This window comes from Poecilia reticulata, chromosome 16, assembly GCF_904066995.2.
Source record: "Poecilia reticulata chromosome 16, P_reticulata-male-v2, whole genome shotgun sequence".
Lineage (NCBI taxonomy): Eukaryota > Metazoa > Chordata > Actinopteri > Cyprinodontiformes > Poeciliidae > Poecilia > Poecilia reticulata.
In genome coordinates, this window is record NC_088845.1 from 16,933,202 (window position 1) to 16,948,718 (window position 15,517).

The following is a 15,517-nucleotide window of genomic DNA, read 5'->3' on the forward strand; positions in this document are numbered from 1 at the left end:
TCAATTTCTGAACCCCACAGTGCCTTGACAGAAGTACATTTTAATTGGATAATTTAATGTGTAGCATGTACACCATCATTCATTTAATTTGTAACATAGCAATCTGCAATCAAGTACATTTTGAGTTCTCTTGATCCCTTCTTTGTGTTTTCCAGGGTGTAGATTCCCGAAATTGAATGGGAGGACAGCGGGCTTCCTCTTCAGGAAGAGTCAAACGTCACAGTACCAAATTCAAATGTGTAACCGACTGACGAACAAATGGCCTTAAGAGACGCAGTAAACCCAAAAGGCACATCACTGTCTTTTGGTTGTGACATTTATATTGCTGCAGTTCTGTTTTGTGAACAGTTCTTTACTTTGTGAAACTTGTCCAGTTTCAAAATTCAGCATTTATGAAATGTAAAGCTAAGTGCTGATCATATTACCACAAAGGTAAAATTTGTGTTTTGGAAAAGTGAATTTGTATTCTATCTTTTGTCAAATGTCTGTTTAAAGTTTAAAAGTTCAGCTATGAGACATTGGTTGAGGGGAACAGTTCAGCTCAAGTTGTGGGTCACTATAACCTATTACACTTTTTCTTTCCAGGCACTTGTAAGAGGAGTTTCGTTTCTGCAAGCTGGTGCACTGCACTTTTGATGTTTGCTTGCCTGCAAGAACTGATCAAATTATCTCAACTGGTTTCTCCCCTCCCTTTAGCAGTTGAGATAGCATGTAACTAGGGCGTTCCTGAACTAAATAAAAAGCTTGTGAGAGCGGAACTGTTTTAGAGTGTAGTTGGAGATTGTGACTAAAACAGTTTCCGAGCACTCTCCTTGCAAGTATATTGCTCATCTTTGTGTCTCTTTATTCCAGAGTTGGTGAACAAATGTAAGGTTTTAGACCCAACAGAATTATAGTGCTTTTATGGTAGACATGTTAAAGATCTAAAATGTTCTAAATTTGTGAGTTGATTGTTCTTTTCTCAAAAGGAACCTAGTAGGTACAGTTGTGTAGGACCTTAATTTTCTTGCATTATAAGAATGGGAAAGTTAAGTTTGTCTTATGTCATTTATTTTCTAATACTTCAAGCATAGATGAACATTCAATAAAATATTGCATAAAAACAGTTTCCGTTTCATATTTCCTGTACAAACAGTGCTGACTCAAACTCTGAACATAGTTACTCTAACATTTAAGATTTACAGGGATGCTTGACAAACATTTCAGGTACTTAGTCGTCACTTCAAAGAACAACTTAATGTCAAGACTGCTGTGAATGATGAACAGTATTTGAAAAAAAAAAAAGCTAATAAAATGACTTTGTATTTTTACTTAATTGCCGTATTGAAATGCAATTGAAACACCAATGCACTGAGTTCTCAAAGAAGACCAAAGCCAGTCCCAACCGATTTAAGACACACCGTCATGTCAGCATACAGACCCTGGTAGGTAGAATAATGGCTTGGAAGGCGTAAATGTTCACTGCAGGTGGATGAAGTGGCCATGTGGTTTGGTCCAGTTGACTGCACTACTTCAGGCTTCAGTTCCTGCCATGGAGCCTCCCAGCCAACCCAAAATCTCATGAGCTGGCGCAGATTGTCTGAAGATGCCAGGAAAAGTATCATTTTTTTAGATATATGGTGAGTTTCCTGTAGATGGAATAATTCATAAAGCTGACTTTGAGATGAGACTTTATGCGAATGTCTTTTCCATCTAAGAAACTAATGAATATGGGATATTCTTCAAAAATAATTTGAATACCTTTTGCCATGTTCACTAATCAACCTGAAAAGCTTTATCTGTGCAGTGTTGTAAGACATGATTATAAGAAAATAAATGTACTGTATTATGCTGGTATGTTTTGCACGTCTTATCATTCTCAAAATAACATAAACATTGCCCAAATGTTTAAACAGACATTTTACCTTCTTCGAGAAACTGACGGAAAAACCCTGTCACCTGCGTAGTTTCTGCTTCCAAGACATCATCGCTGTCGTCACCATCATCACTTTGCTTCTTCACCTGTGGCCAAATGATTGACTGCAGGACCATCTGTAATTGCAGAAATAGAAATAGCTCCAAACGATCACGGAGTCTTATCAAAAATATGATCCTTAAAAGTTCATTGAAAAGAGAAAAAAGGGGGGGCGCTTCCGGAGTAAGATGGAGTAGAGACGGATATTTCAGAGCTCCTGCAGGTTTACTAACATATTCGTTCTAAATTCCACAATTGCTACTAATTGCAACCTTAATTGGGTTATCAAAGGTTCTGGACCATAAAGAGCTCTGTTTCAGTGGACATTTCTTGATAAATGGCGGATAAACTTCGTAAATTCAAGTACGACGGTAATACGGCGAAGCTAACTGCTAACACCAGAGCCACGAGGCAGCGTGCACCTGAGGACGAAGACCCACAACCCAAGAGCTCTAGCATGAGTGAGGAGATGAGAGCCGATATCCTATCCTCTATTCGCGGGGAAATCTCTAAAATCATAAGGGAGGAAATGAGGAGTGTGCTGTCTGAAGAGTTCACTACTCTCAGAGCTGACATACAAGCTGTGAGGGCCGAGATAGCTAGCAATGCCGCTGCTATCCGCGCAGACATTACCTCAATTGAAACGGACATGGAAGATGTGAAAGGCGGATTGTCTACATGGTCTGATGAGGTAAACACGTTGCAATCCACCGTTATTGAACTTCAGAGCGAGCTGGTTAAGATGCGGGACAAATGTGAGGACATGGAGGGGAGGATGAGGCGCGGAAATATCCGTATAGTTGGCGTTGCGGAGCAGCCTAACTCCGCCGATCCTAAAGAGGTTTCTAAAATTATTAAAGAGGTGCTCCAGATGGACCGGGAGGTAAAAGTCGATCGTTCACACCGGACAGCTGCTTTGACGAAACCGGGAGGTGGAGAAAGACCTCGTGTGATCATCGCCAAGCTGCACTATGATGGAGACGCCGCTGATATCCTGAGGAGAGCCAGAGACAAAGCCCCGCTGATCTACCAGGGTAAAAGAATCGCCATCTTCCCGGATTACACCACCAGTGTGGCCAAGGCGCGCGCGGCCTTCTCCGAGGTACGGAAAGCTTTACGGGGACGGAGCGATGTCCGCTTCGGATTACTTTACCCAGCAAGACTCAAAATCACATACAAAGAGGACAGCAAGGAGTTTCGGGATCCTGTGAAGGCCATGGACTACATACGGAAGACCATCCCGGCTACAATATCTGGGTCTGAATAGTAAGGAAAATGTTAAATGCTAAATTGGCACGACTAGTTCCAGTAGTCTTCAATTTCGAAATAATGTGCCTTTAGTTGCTTAAGCCCTAAATGTGATTTTGTTAAGCAATGTTACCTCTCCAAACTGGCAGGTATATGTTAGTACGTGACTGTTACTTCTAACCTTGTTAAATCACTACGACATAATTTGCCTTGATTAGGTTGTATTATTATCATTAGCAGATTCTTTGTTACATTGTGGTTACTGTACATATACTTATGTTCTCCTGCGGGAGCCTGAGCTTCCATACTTTTATCTTCTCTTTCTGTCGATTTTTTGTTATATTTTTTATTATTATTTTTATTTAGTTTTTTTTTTTTTTTTTTGTACACATCCAGTTCTCTTCTGGTTGTGTTTGTTGCTGCTTTTTATAGTGGCTAGGGACTTAAACCCACTTCCTTGCATTATATTAGCAATGCAAACTTTTATTTGTGTTTTTTGCGTTTTGATCCTTCTGTTCCCGGAGGATCTTATTGCAACTAAAAAAGCAGAGCATCTGAATCTTAGTTTTGTAAATAGTGTACAGCAAAGCCTTACTTCCTCTCTGTTCTTTTCTACTTATCGGTTCTTACATTGTCTTGTGATCAGCATGCATGTTACTCAAATGTTTGGGTCCATCCATCATTCGGCCGTCACTGCCTCCAATACAATGTTACCATATATATTTTAAATTAAAATAGTTATGAGTACTCTAACTGTAACAAGTTATAATGTCAGGGGCTTGCATAGTCCTATTAAAAGAAAGAAAATTTTACTGCAACTCAGACAATCAAAATGTCAGGTAGCACTACTACAAGAAACGCACTTATCTGATTTGGAACATTCAAAATTAAATAAGTCTTGGGCTGATAAAGTTTACTACTCGTCACATTGTTCTGGTAGGAAAAGGGGGGTGGCTGTACTGATCCATAGGCAGACCAATTTCACGGAAACGTTAGTATATAAGGACAAGGAGGGTAGGTTTATACTGGTAAACGGGATAATTGATGGAACAGCAGTTTCCTTTGTAAACGTATATGCTCCTAATGAAGATGTTCCAGGATTTATTAAGTCAGTCTTCAATATGATTGCTGAATACAGCTCTGGGCTACTGATTGTGGGAGGTGATTTTAATTGTGTGATGTCTAACATAGACAGGCAACCAACCTCTCAGTCTCGCATATCTAAGATGGGCAAAATACTTAAAACTCTATCGGTGGAGGCTGGATTGGTGGATGTATGGCGGTCCAAATTCCCAAAGGAGAGAGATTTTACATTCTATTCAAGCCGTCATGCCTCTTACTCACGAATAGATTATTTCTTTACTGCGAAGGCCGAATTACACAGGATTGAGGATATTAGGATATTGCCCATTACAATTTCTGATCATGCACCTGTTACTGTCAAGTGGAATATAGGTCTGACACCATCGTTTAAACAATGGAGACTTAATGCCTCTCTCCTTAATGACAAGGAATTTGTTGCATTTGTCAAATCAGACCTTAAAACTTATTTAGACATAAACAACACGCCGGAAACATCTCCTATAATGTTGTGGGACTGTGCAAAGGCCTATCTAAGAGGCAGCATCATCTCCTACACGACTGCAAAAAAAAGACAAAAGGCAGCCAAACAGAAATATTTAGAAGATAGAATCCAGGAACTGGAACTTCAACATAAAAAGTCTAGGGCATCCAGAACTCTGAATGATTTGAATATAACACGCAGGGAACTCCAAGATTTATTGTTAGAAAAGATAGAAGGTAACGTTCGTTTTGCCAAACAACGGTACTATGAAAATGGAAATAGAGCGAGCAGACTTTTGGCCTTCCGACTTAAAAAACAACAGTCCTCAAATGTTATTCAGAAGCTGAAATCGGGCCATAAATCAATTTCAAAACCAAAAGATATTGCTGAAACATTTGCAGAATTTTACAAGGTCCTATACCAGGACTCTGACACTTGCTCTGATGAGAGTAAGATAGCAGACTATTTACAAAACATAAATATTTCTGAGTTATCTGAGACTGTAGCTAAACAATTAGATATGCCAATTCAAGAAGACGAAATCAAAAACGTGGTCTCATCCCTTAAAAATAATAAGTCTCCAGGCCCCGATGGTTTCATAAATGAATTTTATAGTTGTTTCATAGACGAAGTTAGCCCTCTTTTATTGGATGCATACCGCTTTTCTTTAGAAAATAAGAAAATGGCGCCTTCTTGGTCTGATGCCACAATAGTTGTGTTACATAAAGAAGGTAAGGATCCCACTGACTGTGGGTCATATAGACCATTATCGATGCTTAACGGAGATGTTCGCATTCTAACTAGTATTCTGGCAAAACGTTTAAATGTCATAGTAACTCAAATCATACATCCAGATCAAACTGGGTTTATTGTCGGGAGGCATTATGGAAATAATCTGCGGCGCTTATTGAATATCTTGTCACACCGAAAAGAACATAAAGATATGACAGCTGTGATTTCTTTAGATGCCCAAAAGGCTTTTGATCGCGTGTCATGGAAATACCTTACTCAAGCCTTAAAGAGGTTTAAATTTGGGCCCAAGTTTATAGATTGGATCCATACAATATATTCATCCCCACAGGCTGCGGTTAGAGTTAATGGTTTTAGATCGGCAAGTTTCAAGCTGGAGCGTGGATGCAGGCAAGGCTGCCCTCTGTCACCTCTTTTGTTTGCAATTAGCATTGAACCGCTGGCCCAGCTTCTCAGGGACAGCGATGACATCCAAGGGATTTTGATTGGTTCCGAGGAACATAAAATATCTCTGTACGCTGATGATGTCCTCCTGTATCTATCTGATCCTGCTTCATCAATACCCCGTCTGAGAGAAATGATCTCTGTTTATGGTCATTTTTCTGGCTATAAAATAAATGTTGATAAGACTGAGGCAATGGATGTCAATGGTAAGATTCCACTAAGGGTTAAACAATTGAGTGGCTTTAGGTGGCCAAGATCAGGCATTAGATATCTAGGCATCAACATTCCCCTCTCTTTAAATGATTTGTATCATGCTAATTATAGCAAAACTCTGGATATAATTAAAAAAGACCTAGAGCGATGGTCAGCATTACCTTTATCTCTCCTTGGCCGCGTTGAAACCATTCGGATGAATGTATTACCCAGATTATTGTATTTGTTCCAAATGGTACCAATTGCTATACCTAAACCCACATTCGTTGAACTGGATAAAATTATATCAAAATTTATATGGCAAGGCAAGCGTCCTCGTATAAAATATAAAACACTTCAAAAAAGTAAGACTGATGGGGGTCTTAATCTTCCTGATTTAAAATATTATTATTGGGCAGCTCAGTTAAGACCTTTGATTTCATGGATTCAACAGGACTCCCAAACAAGATGGTTGAGTATAGAGCAAGCACAGTGCTCAGTACCATTGAGGGTATTGCCTTTTTTAGATATTCCAGTTAAGGATCTGCCACTGTGGACTAAAGTCACTCTTAACATTTGGATCAAGGTGCGTATCTCGTTCAAGCTTCCAAGAGGTTTATCAATATTAACAAGCATAGGACATATTAAATCCTTTACACCTAATTCCTTGGACAAAAATTTTGCTAAGTGGACTGAAAAGGGGCTCACATTTCTTCATCAATTGATCGACAGAAACAACCTCTTATCGTTTGAAGAATTAAGTAGGAAATTCCTTCTCCAGAAAAGTGATTTCTTTCGATATTTACAGTTGCGCTCTTTTTTGTTTGCACACAAAGACTGGGAAAGAGTACTAAATCCCACACCAATAGAAAATCTTATAGTCCATTTCCAGAAAGGGGGAGAGGACAAAAAATTGATAGCCAAATTATATAGGGTATTTTTGTCGATGAACATTAACAAGCCCTCCTGGACAAAACAAAGATGGGAGGCAGAGATGGCCAAAATAATTTCGGACAAAACATGGGAGGATATCTGCTCTGAGGCTCACCGAGTTACTAACTCAAATACATGGAGGGAATTTAAATGGAAAATTATTAGCAGATATTTCAGGACCCCTGATGTAGTTGCTAAAATGGATCCTAAGGTCCCTAGCTTGTGTTGGAGAAATTGTGGTTCAAGGATCCCCAACCACACACACGTTTTTTGGTCCTGCCCCAAACTCAAAAACTTTTGGGATGAGGTGTATAGAGCTATAAACCGTATCTTTTCTGGGGTCATCCCAAGGGATGTTACTGTTGCCTTACTCGGTATTATTCCTGATGGTTTGCAAGGGCGGGCCAAAATGTATTTGTTAAATGTTCTTTTTACAGCAGCCCTGAAATGCATTACAATTAGGTGGATGCAATTGGAGCCGCCTTCTTACGACTTATGGGTTCAAAAAGTAAAGGAATTGCATACAATGGAAAAGATAACCTACTCACTCAGACTTCAAAAATCCAAGTATGACCTGCGCTGGGGACCTGCAAAGGCCCTGTTGATTTAGTTAAACCTAATGGATTTGTCTTTTGCCTTATGTCGTTTGGTTTTCTCTTCCAGAGTCCATTCTTATTTAAATGGTGTACAGTGATGAGTCTATAAACATGCTGTAGCTGTAAATTGTTATTCCAAGATGTTTATTGTATGGAAAACATCATATTGTCAACATTTGTATTATGTACCACTGAAGTATGATTGTACTTTGCTCTGCTGGAAAAAATTATTAAAAATCTAAGTTCAAAAAAAAAAGAAAAGAGAAAAAAGAAGAAAAATGTCAAAAACATTGTCAGTAAAATAAAAAAAGTATTTTGAAATTAGTAGGTCAGTATTGAGAAATCAAATTAAATAATATTTAATCTAAAATAAGTTAACAGCTGTACTTGCAAGCATATATTTTCCTCAAAATGAGTTAAAATCAAATGAAAAAACAAAGGAGGTTGTTTCTAATGTTGCTAGGTAACAGAACGACGTTTTGTACCGCAAAGTAAAAAGAATGTAAATATTATATATCAGAAGCAGTAGTTTGGATGACGCTATAATGACTGTAGCGGCCTCTCGGATTGAACAGCCAGACGCAGGGAGTTTCAAACGGGTGCAATTTAATCTCAACCTTTCTTTCCATTGACACCGTAAAAACTGTAGTATAAAACAAAAGAACACAGAACCGTTGTATAAAACCAACATATCAAAATTCAGTTATACACAAAAAAGAATACGTTATGTCCTTTAACTCATCAATATACAGTTTTGTTTATAAACCGCGACATTCTACTGTTTCTTAAATAAAACTATAACATTTATTACAAATCACAATTACACATATTTATACCTCATTCTGCTTTCCAAGGGCGCTATTTTAAAGATTTTCTCCGGGTTTCTTTATAATGTAACATTGTCTCATCTCGCAGGGTGTTGCTAGGTAACCATAGAATAAACAAAGAAAAAAATCTACTGTTCTTTAAAATTAATGCATAAATTAACCACTAGGAGTCACTGTTGGCCCAATGAACAAGGATAATTTTCCAATTAAGCTGTTATTTACACTCCTGTTACAATGAATGAACAAAGTAATACATAAAGAGTAAATGAATTGAACAGGATTTTAACTCTACTAAATAATGTAGACTAAATATGTTTGCATAAAATTACCATGAAATAAATAAACTGTACAAAAGTTGTTCATCTTTTCTCATCAATTTTCCAAAAGAAGAACTAAATTCTGAATTGGCCTCTCAATAATTGAAGGTTTAGAAGAAGAATTTGACTTTCGTTCACCGACTTGAACTTTGGCTCGATGGACCAATCCATCACTGCCTTGAACAGTGTCTACCACTCGTCCTAGTTGCCACTGATTTCTTGGAAGGTTTCGTCTTTGATAATGACAATGTCCTCCTTCTTGAGATTGTGTTGAGCTGAGTGCCATTTCTGTCTCATGGAAATGTTAATCAAATATTCCTTTTTCCAGCGACTCCAGAATTGTTCAATGAGATACTGCACTCTCCTCCACCTCTTTGTGGCATATAGGTCTTCTTTGACAAACACTCCAGGACGAGGGAGAGCAACCTTAGATTTCATCATAATGAGATGGTTTGGTGTTATGGGCTCCAATGCTTGAGGATCATTGATTCCATCCACTGTTAATGGGTGGCTATTGACAATAGCCATGGCTTCATATAACAATGTCTTGAGGGATGCCTCATCAAGTCGGCCTGAGCACTGTGCGAAGGTAGCATTCAATACATTTCTGATGGTTCTTATTTGCCTTTCTCATACACCACCTGCATGACTGGCAGAGGGGGAATTCACACTATTTATCCGGCAAGAAAACTTCTAGTAACTTAGTGTCACATTGTTTCAGTGCTTGTGTGAACTCGTTCCTGGCACCAACAAAATTAGTGCCTTGATCACAGTACAGTTGTCGTACAGCTCCTCTAATACTAATAAAGCATCTCAGTGCATTTATGAATGAGTCAGATGACAAATCTTCGAGCATTTCGATATGGACAGCTCTAGAGTAGAGACATGTGAAAATTAGGCCATATCTTTTGTACTCTTTGCGGGCTTTCTTCACAATGAAAGGGCCAAAACAGTCCATGGCACTATATGTGAAGGGTGCAGAGGATTCAACACGTTCTTTAGGAAGGTCCGCCATTCTCTGCTTTTCCGTTGGCCGCCTAAGTTTTCTGCAAAACACACAATCGCGTATCAGCTTGGCTACCAACTTGCTCCCACCAATGATCCAGAATCCATTGATCCCGAGTTCCATTTGTGTCTGACCTCGACCTTGATGACATGTCTGAGCATGGTAGTGTGACACAATCAGCTTAGTAATATGACTGTTATTTGGTAGTATTACTGGGTGTTTGACTTTAAAACAGAGAGATGACTGCTTCAATCTCCCACCCACGCGGAGAAGCTCTTCAGACCAGATGGGATCAAGTCTAAAAAGGGTGCTGGTGTTTGAAAGGTTCTTTTCACCTTCTAGTATCTTTATCTCATTTGGGAAGGTTTGTTGTTGAACAATCTTAATCACAGTTTCAGCTGCTCTTTGTATTTCTTCAACAGTCACATGTTCGCTCTGTTGTTGCTTTGAGCCTAGTCTCTTGATTCTTGCAATCACCTTGAGAAGTGTTGTCCAAGAGGAAAACCGATTCAGGCGTTCGAGGATGTCATTACTGCTTTTGACTTCAGTTACAAGTACCTGAATTGTCTTTACTTCAGGATCACCGACAAGCAATTCTGTTGGAGTGTTGAGTGTTAAGTGTAACTCATGCTCCCAAAGAAACCTTGGTCCTTGCAACCAGTTTGTTGAATGAATATCTGAAGCACATAGACCTCTGGATGCATAATCAGCTGGATTTTCTGAGGTTTCAACATAATGCCACTGATTAGGATCACTGTTATCTCTAATCAGTTGAACACGGTTGGCAACAAATATGTGGAACCTGCGAGCATCATTATTGATGTACCCTAGTACAACTTGTGAGTCAGTCCAGAAAAATTCTTGATCAATCTTCATATCAAGTTCACATCTTAGCATAACACTGACTTTTGTAGAAACCACTGCTGCTGCAAGTTCTAATCTTGGGATACTTGTGATCTTTGAAGGAGCAACTCTTGCCTTTGCTATCACAAGACTGCAGTGGACTTCACCCATGTCATTTATGTACCTCAGGTAAGAACATGCACCATATCCTACACAACTGGCATCTGAAAAATGGTGCAGCTCTACTCGGACAACATTGTGGAAGTCAGCAGGATGATAACATCTCGGAATTGAGATCTCTTTCAGTCTCTGCAAATCATTTATCCATTTCTCCCACCGTGGCTTTATATCTTCTGGGAGAGAATCGTCCCACCCTATGCCTCTGTGACAAAGCTCTTGAAGAATAAGTTTTCCACTAAGGGTGAATGGAGCAATGAATCCGAGAGGAGCATAAAGTGAAGCAATGATTGACAAGCAGCTGCGACGGGTAGAAGGTTGATCCTTTAAGCCGATGTTAAAAATGAAGGTGTCATTTTTTGTCAACCATTGAATGCCAAGTGCACGCTCCGATGAGGCTGGATCCAAACCATGGGGCTTGATGGCTGTTGCTACTTCTGAAGGACCCAAGCAGGCGAGAGCAGCTTCCTTGTTTGAGTTGAATTTGTGAAGCCGTAAGCCTTCTTTTTTACACAACTCTGTGACTCAATGATCAGTTTCTTGGCTTCCTCTACTGATGGGACACTAACTAAGCCATCAACTTTGTTGGATGGAAATCCACATTCAATCTGTCAATGACATCTTCTAACACAAATGTTGAGTCACTCTGTGTGTCCAGCATCGCATATGTTAGTATTTTTTTGTGCGGTTCTTGTAATGAAGACACAAGTACTGGTACAATACTGGTGGTGGCAGAAGCATGCTGTGTTGATGTATGGGACACAACTCTGTGTGTTTCTTGACTAGCATGTTCTTCTGTGGAAGTGGAGCTATCTGTTGTTGTCTCCACAGGTCTTTCCTTCCTCTCTTCATGTAAGCAGGTTGGATGACGACGTCTGCATACATTGCACGTGTGTCGTCTCTTACAATCCTTTGTCACGTTACCTTTTCTTAGGCACCCAAAGCAGAGCCGATTTTCATGTATGAATGTCCTTTTGTCTTCAACACTTTTTGATGCGAAAGTAGGACAGCCGGTGATGCTATGGACTTCACTTTTACAAACATAACAAGTTGATTTTGGTTTACAGTTATTTGTATCTTGTGTCCCATGACTGGAACCTTTTTGTTGTGCATTTGTGTTGAAAGTTTTGGCTCTGTTTGGGGTTCTATCATCTGGAAACTTGAAATTTCCCCCCAAAAGGGGTGAGGCGATGGGATTACAGGCTATTTTTCCCTCTTTGCTTAAAACCTCTGTGAAGCATTTAAAATCTGGATAATCACCTGATCTATCAAGTTCCTCTACAACTATTCGACTCCACTTGCGAACAATCCATTCAGGCAATTTTTTGAGCAATTTATGGTTCTCTTCACAGTCATTGAGGTTAGCTAGTCCCTTCACATGTGGAATTGCTTCTTTGCAACCTTGGAGGAAGTCAGAAAACTCACGTAGCGCAAGTGAGTCATTTGCGTTGATCTTTGGGCATCTTGCAAGCTTTTCACGGAAGGCTTTCTGTATAATAAACGCGTTTCCATATCTGTCTTGTAAGACTTTCCATGCTTCACTTTTTGTGTCTCGATAAAAGAAACCTTCAATAGCTTTGCGTGCTTCTCCGGCAAGATAATTTCTGAGATAAAACATTTTCTCACTTGCTGGGATTGGTTTTCTGTCAATAAGAGTCATAAATGACATCTTCCAATCAGTAAACCTCAAAGGTACTGTGAGTTCAGGGACTGGCAAGCGACTCATACTTAATGAGCTGGCTAATGCTTCAGCTAGATTGGATGTTTCTGAATTTATTGTCACCTCAGGAGCTGATTGGTAAGGTTGGAATGATGCAGCATCTGGATTTAAGCAGGGTTTATCTCTAGAGAAGACAGGGTTAGTTCTGTAATTAATATCTTCAAATTCTTCAACATTGTTTTCACAGTGTTCAAATTCCTCATATGCTCTCACACGAGCTGCTGCTACAGCTATTTTCTTTCTTCTTTTAACCACTGCAGTTTTGCTCTTTCTAGTTCTAGCTGTTGTTGCATTTCCACTTCCTTTTGCTTCATTTCTGACAGCATTTTGACTCTTTAAGTTTCCATTCATTTTCTAATTTTTGGAGTTGTGCTTGCTGTGCTTGAATTTCCCTTGTAGCCTTTGATTGCTCCACTTTAGCAGCAAGCTCTGCTTGTGCATCTGCCTTGCTGTTATTAGTACTAGATGAACTGGAATGTCTGCTTGGACTCTCCGATGACTTTGATGAGTTTATGGTTTCAGTTTGAGTGTGACCAAAGATAGATCCATATTCATCTTTGTTTAATGTTTCTCTTACTCTTTCTTTCTCGAGATGACTATTATAATCTTTATCAATAGTCTCTATACGATTGTTTATGAGGTTACAGATTTCTTTTGTGAGTGTAACACAGGCTTCCATCTTTTTGACAGTCTCTGCTGCGATGTTACTGTTACGTAGAATGGGTTCATACTGCAGTCTTACAGCATCGTACTTTGCTTGAATGCTTTCCTGTAAATCATTGAGTTCTTCTAATATACAGAGGGCCTTTAGTTTTTTCCTAGTTTCTCTTGCTACCCACTTCCAAGAATCATAAACTTTGTGAAACGCTTTCTCACGTTTTTTGTTCTCTTGAATGTGCATCTCTTGGCCTTTTTCTGTTAGTTTTCTTTCTCTAGAACTAGACGGCATGTCAACAGGATTTTCCGTTTTCTCTGTTGGAAGTGACATTTTATTCGCTTTCTGTAACTGCTTTGGGTTCACAGAAGACTTTTTAACGATCCCTTGACACTACGTCAATTCATTTATGCTGTGAGCTTCTTCTTGTGATTGTCCGTTTTAACTTTATGCTTTATCTTGCCTGTGTGAGATCATTGGTGCGAGAGGAGACAGCTTCATTCGAGATGGGATGGTGTCAGCTTCACTGCAGAAAGATCTGATCTCTTGCGTGAGTTTTTCCTGTAGCGGCCTCTCGGATTGAACAGCCAGACGCAGGGAGTTTCAAACGGGTGCAATTTAATCTCAACCTTTCTTTCCATTGACACCGTGAAAACTGTAGTATAAAACAAAAGAACACAGAACCGTTGTATAAAACCAACATATCAAAATTTAGTTATACACAAAAAAGAATACGTTATGTCCTTTAACTCGTCAATATACAGTTTTGTTTATAAACCGCGACATTCTACTGTTTCTTAAATAAAACTATAACATTTCTTATTACAAATCACAATTACATATATTTATACCTCATTCTGCTTTCCGAGGGCGCTATTTTAAAGATTTTCTCCGGGTTTCTTTATAATGTAACGTTGTCTCATCTCGCAGGGTGTTGCTAGGTAACCATAGAATAAACAAAGAAAAAAATCTACTGTTCTTTAAAATTAATGCATAAATTAACCACTAGGAGTCACTGTTGGCCCAATGAACAAGGATAATTTTCCAATTAAGCTGTTATTTACAATGACCATAAATGTATTAATTTATTCATAAATGAAGTCACATGAACAATACAGTAGATGAACACAATGGGGTTGTGGTTATAATCAATGTCGGAAGAGTTCACAGCCCCTCCTTGAAGCATACAAGGCAGCCATATTAGCTTGCTACATTAGCGGTAGCATCTCCTGGAAAAATACATCTTTTACCAAGACCGCTGGAAAGTCGCTACCCATCAGTTAGCCAAGTGGGGAGGGGGCCTAGGAGGTAGCGAGAACTAATATGCCAGCATTACATGGCATAAGATTAAGAACGGCCCAAAACCGTGTTTTAAATCAAGCTTTAATATCATGCATCAAAGTTCATGCGCAAAATAAAATATACTACAGAAATATGAAAGCATAGACTCACCGTTGGGGTTGAGTTTGCGTTCGCCTCCATGGTCGCTGGCCTCGGTGATGCAGGTATTTCTTCAATATTACGCTTAGGTCATGTGATTGGCTGGGTGTTGAAATCTGACAACGATTGCTAATGTCTGTGACCTGAAGTAACCTTGCCATTTTTGTACAGCGAATTTTTAGACGCTGAATTTGAGACAGCGAATTTGAGCAAGTTGAATTTTTAGGACACTGAAAATATTGCATTTGAATTTTTAAAAGTTGAATTTTTTTATATGCTGAATTTTTTAACACTGAAAAAATATATATATTGAAAATTTCATCACTGAAATAGGAATGTGAATTTTTTTAACAAATGAAAATTGCAAACATGTACAAATAATGACAGAATTTTTTTTAGGTCAAAATTATATTCTGAATTAATTTTGAAATTGAAAAAGTAAGTGCAAATATACAACATTCAAGTTTCAGATGCATTTTTTATTCAAATTCTGATGGCACATATTTACTTCCACAGTTTTCGTCACAGAGTAGAAAAGCTTGAATTCTGGTTTGTCTATAGAGACTGGGGTTGTAAGGTCAATCGTTGCAAAGTGAGGTGTAACAAAATACAAATTTGCAAACGTTAGGTTTCCTTTTACGACTGTATTTGCATATGAATTACTTGTCAAAAGGTCTTATTGTTCCTTCCTGCATTGCCACTGGCTGTTAAACATGCAAAGACCTCAAATAAAGGTCAGGTCATGAAGTAGTAACTTTGCAAACCTTTCAGACACAAATTGTGTATGGGCGTGGAGACACACTAAGGTGAGGATAAAGTGGTAGGTGGATTGCATGTATTGTGTGCTGATC

At 38.9% G+C, this 15,517-nt stretch overlaps 1 long non-coding RNA gene across 2 annotated transcripts; it reads right to left on the reverse strand.

Moving 5' to 3' along the window:
- Positions 1–1,033: 1,033 nt before the first annotated feature.
- LOC103478718 (uncharacterized) lies at positions 1,034–14,978 on the reverse strand. 2 transcript variants are annotated; one of them, XR_014091417.1, is made up of 3 exons: positions 14,078–14,978; positions 8,518–13,881; positions 1,034–2,031 (listed from the first exon to the last, which is right to left on the reverse strand). It is a non-coding gene; the product is annotated as an uncharacterized LOC103478718 (long non-coding RNA). The 2 variants fall into 2 exon arrangements; XR_014091416.1 differs by having other exon boundaries at positions 8,518–14,978.
- Between the last annotated feature and the right edge of the window lie 539 nt (positions 14,979–15,517).